The sequence below is a fragment of the Hordeum vulgare genome, chromosome 2H, assembly GCF_904849725.1.
Source record: "Hordeum vulgare subsp. vulgare chromosome 2H, MorexV3_pseudomolecules_assembly, whole genome shotgun sequence".
NCBI lineage: Eukaryota > Viridiplantae > Streptophyta > Magnoliopsida > Poales > Poaceae > Hordeum > Hordeum vulgare.
Genome location: NC_058519.1, coordinates 37,679,028 through 37,688,368, shown reverse-complemented (window position 1 = coordinate 37,688,368; position 9,341 = coordinate 37,679,028).

The window sequence follows — 9,341 nt, the reverse complement described above, 5'->3', positions numbered from 1 at the left end:
GGCTGGCTAACCCGGTCATGGTACTCAAGAAGAATGGCACTTTCCGCATGTGCATTGATTACACGGACCTTAACAGAGCCTGCCCGAAGGATCCGTTCGCCCTTCCCCGCATTGATCAAATTATTGATTCGACGACGGGATGCGAACGTCTGTGTTTCTTGGATGCTTATTCAGGGTACCACCAGATAAAGATGGCGGTGGCGGATCAGGAGAAGACATCCTTCATAACCCCGTTTGGAGCTTTCCGTTACGTGTCCATGCCGTTTGGGCTCAAGAGCGCGGGGGCGACTTACCAGCGCTGCATCCAAAACTTCTTACACAGCCAGATAGGCCGTAACATCCACGCTTACGTGGACGACATCGTGGTCAGATCTCACCGCAAGGAGTCTCTCTTGGAGGATCTCAAAGAAACCTTCAACAACCTGCGTGTTTACTAGATGAGGCTTAACCCCACCAAGTTTGTTTTTGGTGTCCCTGCGGGGAAGTTATTGGGTTTCTTGGTGTCAGAACGTGGCATCGAGGCCAACCCGGAGAAGATTGAAGCAATTACTTCGCTTGGGAAACCAACCAATGTTAACCAAGTACAGCGCATGGCGGGTCGAATCGCAGCCTTGAGCCGTTTCATAAGTCGCCCTAGGGAGAAGGCCATCCCTCTCTACCAACTGCTCAAGAAAACCGATCGTTTTGTATGGACAAATGAGGCCAACGAAGCCTTCGAAGCCTTGAAGCGGCAATTAGCTAACCCGCCAGTGCTGGCGGCTCCAACAGACAAGGAACCTATGCTCTTGTACATTGCGACCAATTCCAAAGCAGTCAGCGTGGCAGTAGTTGTCGAGCGAAAGGAAGAAGGAAAGGAATACCCTGTCCAAAGACCGGTGTATTTCATCAGCGAGGTCCTCACCCTCTCCAAGCAACGCTACCCACATTGGCAAAAATTGGTTTTTGGGGTATTCATGGCGAGTTGAAAATTGAAACATTACTTCCAGGAACACCCGATCATGGTCGTCAGCTCCGCCCCCCTCGGTGACATCATAAAGAACCGAGAGGATACTGGACGGATTGCCAAATGGGCCATCGAGCTTGGACCCCATCAGGTGCGGTATACGCCTCTGACAGCTATCAAATCTCAAGCGCTCGTGGACTTCATGAATGATTGGACCGAGTTACAAATCCCTGAGGAAAGACCAGATCTTACATATTGGACCATCTATTTCGATGAATCCATACAGTTGGAAGGCTCGGGGGCTGGTGTGGTGATAACTTTGCCTCGCGGTGACAAGTTTTGCTATGTCCTCTGGCTCATGTTCCCATGTACTAATAATGCAGCAGAATACGAAGCTTTGCTCCATGGTTTGCGACTTGCCAAGGAGATGAACCTCACGCGAGTGAGATGCCTGGGCGATTCAGATCTGGTGACGCAGCAGGTTTCCGGCACCTGGGATTCACGAGACCCTCTGATGGCGGCTTACAGACGAGCTGTGTGAGACGTGGCGGGTCATTTCAATGGCTATCAAGTGGATAACATCGATCGACGGCTTAACGAAGCAGCGGACGCTCTTTCTCGCCTTGGTTTGCAGCGTAAGCCGGTTCCTCCCAATGTCTTTTTGGATATATTACATAACCCTTCAGTAAAACTGCCTTCGGAGGAAGATCTAGCGGTGCCAGACCCCGAATATCAACTCGTGGCGGCTCTCCACGCTACTCTAGACTGGGCGACTCCCTACATGGCGTATCTAACTAGAGGCGAGTTACTTGCTGACGAGTTGCTAGCTCGTCAAATCATCCGTCGGTGCAAATCCATGGTCATACACAATGGCGAGTTACACAAACGAAGCACCTCAGGGGTATTTCAGAGATGCGTTTCTTCCGAAGAAGGATGTATTATCCTTAATGAAATTCACGCGGGCGACTGTGGTCATCATGCTGGGTCCCGATCCTTGGTTTCTAAATCCTTCAGACATGGGTTTTATTGGTTGACGGCTCACGCAGACGCACATGAGACCGTTCGCCGATGTGATGGCTGCCAAAAGTTCGAACGCCAGATGCATGTACCGGCTCAGGAATTGCGGATGATACCAATCACTTGGCCGTTTGCAGTCTGGGGGCTTGATATGGTCGGTCCCTTCAAAATGTCTTCCAACAAAAAAACCCATCTGTTGGTGGCGGTTGACAAATTTACCAAATGGGTGGAGGCAGAACCTGTTAGCAGTTGTGACGCTGATACGGCCGTCAAATTCTTGAAGAAGCTGATTTTCAGGTTTGAATATCCTCATAGTATCATTACTGACAATGGTACTAACCTATCCAAAGGCGCAATGCAAGAGTTCTGTTCACGAGAGCATATCCGACTTGATGTTTCCGCGGTTGCACATCCCCAGTCCAATGGACAGGCAGAGAGGGCGAATCAGGAAATATTATGGGGGATTAAACCTTGGCTCATGGTACCTTTGGAACGCACACCAGGATGTTGGGTCGAGGAGTTGCCATCAGTATTGTGGAGTATCAGGACGACTCCAAACCGCTCCACGGGTTTTACTCCTTTCTTTCTGGTGTACGGGGCGGAGGCGGTGTTACCAAGTGACATCAAACATGATTCCCCACGAGTCACCGCCTACGTGGAGCAGGACAACGAGTTGGCGCGACAAGACTCGCTGAATGACTTAGAGGAGGAACGTGACTTGGCCGCGTCCCGGTCGGCGATTTACCAACATGACTTGCGCCGTTATCATAGTCACCGGGTCAAGAGCCGAGCTTTCCAAGAAGGCGACTTAGTGCTCCGTTTGATTCAAGATCATACCGGTACGCACAAGCTGTCAGCTCCATGGGAGGGACCGTTTGTCATCAGCAAGAATCTTTGGAACGGCTCATACTATTTGATGGATCTTCGCCCAGATCGGCCAACTACGGAGGTTGAGACAACTCGCCCCTGGAACATAGCCCATCTGCGGCCTTACTACACTTAGATCCATGAGCTCCCTCTTTTTCCTTTATCAGTTTTTAGCAAATTGTAATCCATGAATTATGAAAGCAATAAAGCCGACACCCACGAATTTCGGGGTCCTTTGCCGTTTCAGCTTTTGAAAGCATGAGTCTTTATTGTTCTATAAGTCACCCAAACATGGACGCTATCAAAGTCAAAGAGCGTAAGTCGCCATGCTGCACTTGCTTCAAAACTGGACTTTGATAAACCGCCAAAGAGGACCAATGTTGCCAAATCGCACGGTTCAAACATAGGCGCCTTATATGGTTTTGAGAAGTAAACCGGCTTACTTGGGGGCTACTAGTCCCGAAGTCGTTTTGCAGTAAGAGCGTATATGCTTCTGTAATCCTATGCCTGGTTTCTTCCTAAACCATAGGTCACTTGGGGGCTTCGACTCATTGAGTTCAGCCTGAATACCCTCTTGGCTAGCGAAAAATTACCGCATTACAAGTGGTTATACTGGACTATGTGTTGAACAAGTCGCCACATGGACCTATGTACTCGATGCGAGTCAATCCGTTATTTGGACCCTGAACTCGTCTTGGTTAAAACATAAAAGGTACCGGCCAGAGTCACACATGGAAAATAGAGAAACCATTGGTTCATTGAACCTGCTTCACAGAAGCTTGACTCGCGCCTGATCAGCCGGTCTAAAACAACGAGGCTTTTTTGCAAAAGCTTCCTAAGGGTAACACTGGAGTTTTGCAAACTCGTCTTATCCTATCGAAACTCACCGAGTCAATAATTTTTTAACTTTGAGCCGGCTTTGATTATAACTCACCCCGGCTCATATTTCTCGCCGTAACCCGGGGGCTGATTTATCTCTCGCCATATCCCGGCAGCTAATTTATCTCTTGCCATGATCCAGGGGGCTGGTTTATTCGTGGACATGCACTTGCTGAATTGGCTGCTATTTTCCTAACATACCAGGACAAATTTTGAGGCATTTCTTGGTTTATGAAAAAAGTTGCAGGCGAGTCATGCATAAGATTCAAGGACTACAAGTGGTTCTATCCAAAAACAATACTGCATGTATGGTGTTACACACACACTAGCAAGACTATTACATGGCTCGCATGGCCAGAATGGGTATCATCCCCTAGTAAAGGAAGGATCCATGGGCGAGTTAGGCCGCCGCCGAGTCGCCTTGCTTTGAGCTCTCCCCGCCTTCCATTCGTAAGTCGCCCAGCTTCCAGTTACACTTGGACAAGGCAATGAACTCGTCTTCCTCATCAAGGAAGAGAGACAGGTCCAAGTCAAGATCAAAAGGATTCTTGGGACGACTAGGAACCAGGTGATACGTCTCAAACGTATCTATAATTTTTGATGGTTTCATGCTGTTACCTTGTCATCTTTGGATGTTTTATGTACCTTTTATATCTTTTTTGGGACTAACTTATTAATTGAGTGCCAAGTGCCAGTTCCTGTTTTTTTTCTATGTTTTTGGCTCTTTTCAGATCTGATTTTGGAACGGAGTCCAAATGGAATAAAATCCCCGAAATGATTTTTTCCCGAACGGAAGAAGATCAAGGGGCCCGTGGGCCAAGCCAGGAGGGCTCCAGCGAGCCCACAAGCCCCCACTCCGCCACCAGGGGGGAGGTGGCGGTGGCAGGGCTTGTGGCCTCCCTGGGCGCCCCCTGACCTAGATCTGTGGCCTATATATTCCCTAAAATACAGCAAAAAATCAGGGGAGCCTCGAAAATACTTTTCCGCCGCCGCAAGCTTCTGTTTCCGCGAGATCTCATCTGGAGACCCTTCCCGTCGCCCTGCCAGAGGGGACTTTGGAGTTGGAGGGCTTCTTCTTCATCATCATCACCCCTCCAATGACTCGTGAGTAGTTCACTTCAGACCTACGGGTCAGTAGTTAGTAGCTAGATGGCTTGTTCTCTCTCTTGGATCTTCAATACAAAGTACTCCATGATCTTCATGGAGATCTATCCGATGTAATCTTCTTTGGCGGTGTGTTTGTCGAGATCCGATGAATTGTGGATTTGTGATCAGATTATCTATGATATATATTTGAGTCTTTGCTGATTTCTTATATGCATGATTTGATATCCTTGTAAGTCTCTCCGAGTCTTGGGTTTTGTTTGGTCAACTAGATCTATGATTCTTGCAATGCGAGAAGTGCTTGGTTTTGGGTTCTTACCATGTGGTGACCTTTCCCAGTGACAGTAGGGGCAGCAAGGCACACATTAAGTAGTTGCCATCAAGGGTAACAAGATGGGCTCTGTCGTTGACATGAGATTGTCCATCTACATCATGTCATCTTGCTTTAGGCGTTACTCTGTTCTTTTGGACTTAATACACTAGATGCATGCTGGATAGCGGTCGACGTGTGGAGTAATAGTAGTAGATGCAGACAATATCGGTCTACTTTTTTTGGACGTGATGCCTATAGATATAATCATTTCCATAGACGACGTCACGACTTTGCGCGGTTCTATCAATTGCTCGACAGTAATTTGTTCACCCACCGTCTACTTGCTTTCATGAGAGAAGCCACTAGTAAACACTACGCCCCCAGGGTCTATTCACATCTATCGTTTCCACTTTTGCTTTTGCTTTGCTTTGTTACTTTGTTGCTTTCAGTTCTCACTTGGCGAACAATCTATAAGGGATTGACAACTCCTTCATAGCGTTGGGAGCAAGCTTTTGTGTTTGTGCAGGATCTTGTGATACTCCTCCACTGGATCGATACCTTTGTTCTCAAACTGAGGGAAATACTTACCACCGCCATGCTACATCACCCTTTCCGCTTCGAGGGAACACCAACACAAGGATCCAAGGCCACGGGGGAAATCCTTTGCATATTTGCCTAGGAAGTCCCTTAAGGCGTAGCCGTTGTCGAAGGATTCCTGGTGCCGTCGACACGACTATTCCTGGCGCCATTACCAGGGAAGCACAGCTGACATCAGAAATATTTCTGGCGCCGTTGCCGGGGAGGAGAGATCAAGATCTATCCAAGTAGGTCTCACAAACTCATCTCTTGCATTTACTTTTGTTGCCAATTGCCTCTCGTTTTCCTCTCCCCCACTTCACATTTCTCGTTTTCATTTGCCTTTCTCCTTCGCCGTTTTATTTTGCCTTTGCCGTTTCCCTTTGCCGGTTTTCTTGCTTGCTTGTGTGCTTGTTTGTTTGTTGAAGTCATCATGGCTGAAAACACCAAACTTTGCGACTTCTCGAGCACTATTAATAATGATTTTATTAGTACTCCGATTGCTCCCGGCACTAGTGCGGAATCGTATGAAATCAACGCAGCTTTGCTGAATCTTGTTATGAAAGAGCAATTCTCTGGCCTTCCTAGTGAAGATGCTGCATCCCATCTCAATACCTTCATTGAGCTTTCTGATATGAAAAAGAAAAGAGATGTGGATAATGACGTGATTAAGTTGAAACTTTTTTCCTTTCTCGTTGCGAGATCGCGCAAAAACTTGGTTTTCTTCTTTGCCTAAAAATAGTATCGATTCTTGGGATAAGTGCAAAGATGCTTACATATCCAAGTATTTTCTGCCGGCTAAGATCATCTCCTTACGTAACGATATCATGAATTTCAAGCAACTTGATCATGAACACGTTGCACAATCTTGGGAGAGGATGAAGCTTATGATTAGAAATTGTCCCGCTCATAGCTTGAGTTTGTGGATGATTATACAAATCTTTTACGCTGGCTTGAATTTCTCTTCTCGCAATATCTTGGACTCCGCCTTAGGTGGAACGTTCATGGAAATCACGTTAGGAGACGCTACAAAACTCCTAGACAATATCATGACCAACTACTCTGAGTGGCACACTGAAAGGTCGCCTGCTAGCAAAAAGGTGCACGGTATAGAAGATATTAACTCGCTTAGTGCTAAGATGGACGAGTTGATGAATTTGGTTGCTAGTAGAAACGCTACCGTAGATCCTAATGACATGCCACTATCTTCTTTGATTGAGAGTATGAACGCTAGTTTGGACGTGAATTTTATTGGTAGGAACAATTTTGGCAACAACAATGCTTTTAGAGGAAACTATGTTCCTAGGCCTTTTCCTAGTAACCCCTCTAACAATTATGGCAATTCCTACAACAACACTTATGGAAATCACAACAAATTACCCTCTGATTTAGAGAGTAATATCAAAGAGTTCATCAACTCTCAAAAGATTTTCAATGCGTCCATAGAGGAAAAACTACTCAAAATAGACGATTTGGCTAAAAGCGTTGATAGGATGTCTTGTGATATTGATGCTTTGAAAGTTAGATGCGCTCCTCCCAAGGTCAACTTGGATGAAACTTTGAAAGCTATGCCTGTCTCCATGAATGAGAGCAAAGAAAGAGCCGCCAAATTCGCGCTAGGCATGAATGGTTTAAAAGGGTGCGTTCTAGTGATGCAAATCACGAAGATCTTAAAGTGCTTGGTGTGTCTCCTCTTGAATCTTTGTTTTCGCGCGTCAAACCTATTTTTGGAGGGGCTGGATATGAATCCACTTTGGTTGAAAAACGCCTCAATGATTCGGAGTCCACCTATCTTTATGATAAAGGTGTGGAGAGTGGAGTAGAAGAAGTCAAAATTTTGGGTAGTAATGAAACTCCCACTTTGGATTTCAAGGAATTCAATTATGATAATTGCTCCTTGTTTGAATGCATTTCTTTGATGCAATCCATTGCAAACTCTCCACATGCTTATAGCCAAAGTAAAGCCTTTACCGCGCATATCGTAGATGCTATGATGAAATCTCTTGAAGAGAAGCTCGAACTAGAAGTCTCTATACCTAGAAAACTTCATGATGAGTGGGAACCTACTATCAAAATCAAGATAAAAAACTATGAGTGCAATGCTTTGTGTGATTTGGGTGCTAGTGTTTCCGTGATTCCAAAGTCTTTATGTGATATTCTTGGTTTTCATGAGATTGAAGAGTGTTCTCTTAATTTGCATCTTGCGGATTCTACTGTCAAGAAACCCATGGGAAGGATCGATGATGTTCTTATTGTTGCAAATAAGAACTATGTACCCGTGGATTTCATTGTACTTGACATAGATTGCAATCCTTCATGTCCCACTATTCTTGGTAGACCTTTCCTAAGGACTATCGGTGCTATCATCGATATGAAGGAAGGGAATATTAGATTTCAGTTTTCTTTGAAGAAGGGCATGGAGCACTTTCCTAGAAAGAAAATAAGATTGCCTTATGAATCTATGTTGAGGGATACTTATGGTTTGAGCACCAAAGATGACTATACGTGATTCCATCACTTTTTTTGCCTAGCTAAGGGCGTTAAACAAAAGCGCTTGTTGGGAGGCAACCCAACGAATCTATCCTTTTTTATTTCTGTTTTGTGTTTTCCACACTTTCATAATTCTGTTATGATTGTGTTTTTTGTGTTTCTTTTTTGTGTTTGTGCCAAGAAAATCCATATAGCTAGTGGGAAATTTTCATTATATAACTTGGCTTGTATATTCCAATGATAGGCTTCCTCAAAATTGCCTTAGGTCTTCGTGAGCAAGCAAGTTGGATGCACACCCACTAGTTTTCTTTAAGAGCTTTCACATACTCTTAGCTCTAGTGCATCATTTGTATGGCAATCCCTACTCATTCACATTGATATCTATTGATGAGCATCTCCACAGCTCATTGATATGCCAAGTTAATGTGACTATCTTCTCCTTTTTGTCTTGTAACCTCCACCACACTCCACACCATCTATAGTGCTATAACCATGGCTCACGCTCATGTATTGCGTGAGAGTTGAAAAGGTTTGAGAAAGTAAAGGTGTGAAAAAATTACTTGGCCAATACTGGGGTTGTGCATGATTTAAATTTGTTGTGCAATGATGATAGAGCATAGCCAGACTATATGCTTTTCTAGGGATAACTTTCTTCTGGCCTTGTTATTTTGAAAGTTCATGATTATCTTGCTAGTTTGCTTGAATTATTATTGTTTCCACGTCAATAGAAAACTATTGTTTTGAATCTAATCGATCTGAACATTCACGTCACATAAGAGGAGTTACAAAGGACAACTATGCTAGGTAGCATGAAAGAATCAAAAATTCATTCTTTATCACTTCCCTACTCGAGGACGAGCAGGAGCTAAGCTTGGCGATGCTTGATACGTCTCAAACGTATCTATAATTTTGGATGGTTTCATGCTATTATCTTGTCATCTTTGGATGTTTTACGTACCTTTTATATCTTTTTTGGGACTAACTTATTAATTCAGTGCCAAGTGTCAGTTCCTGTTTTTTCTGTGTTTTTGGCTCTTTTCAGATCTGATTTTGGAACGGAGTCCAAACGGAATAAAATCCCCGAAATGATTTTTTCCCGAACGGAAGAAGATCACGGGGCCTGTGGGCCAAGCCAGGAGGGCTCCAGCGAGC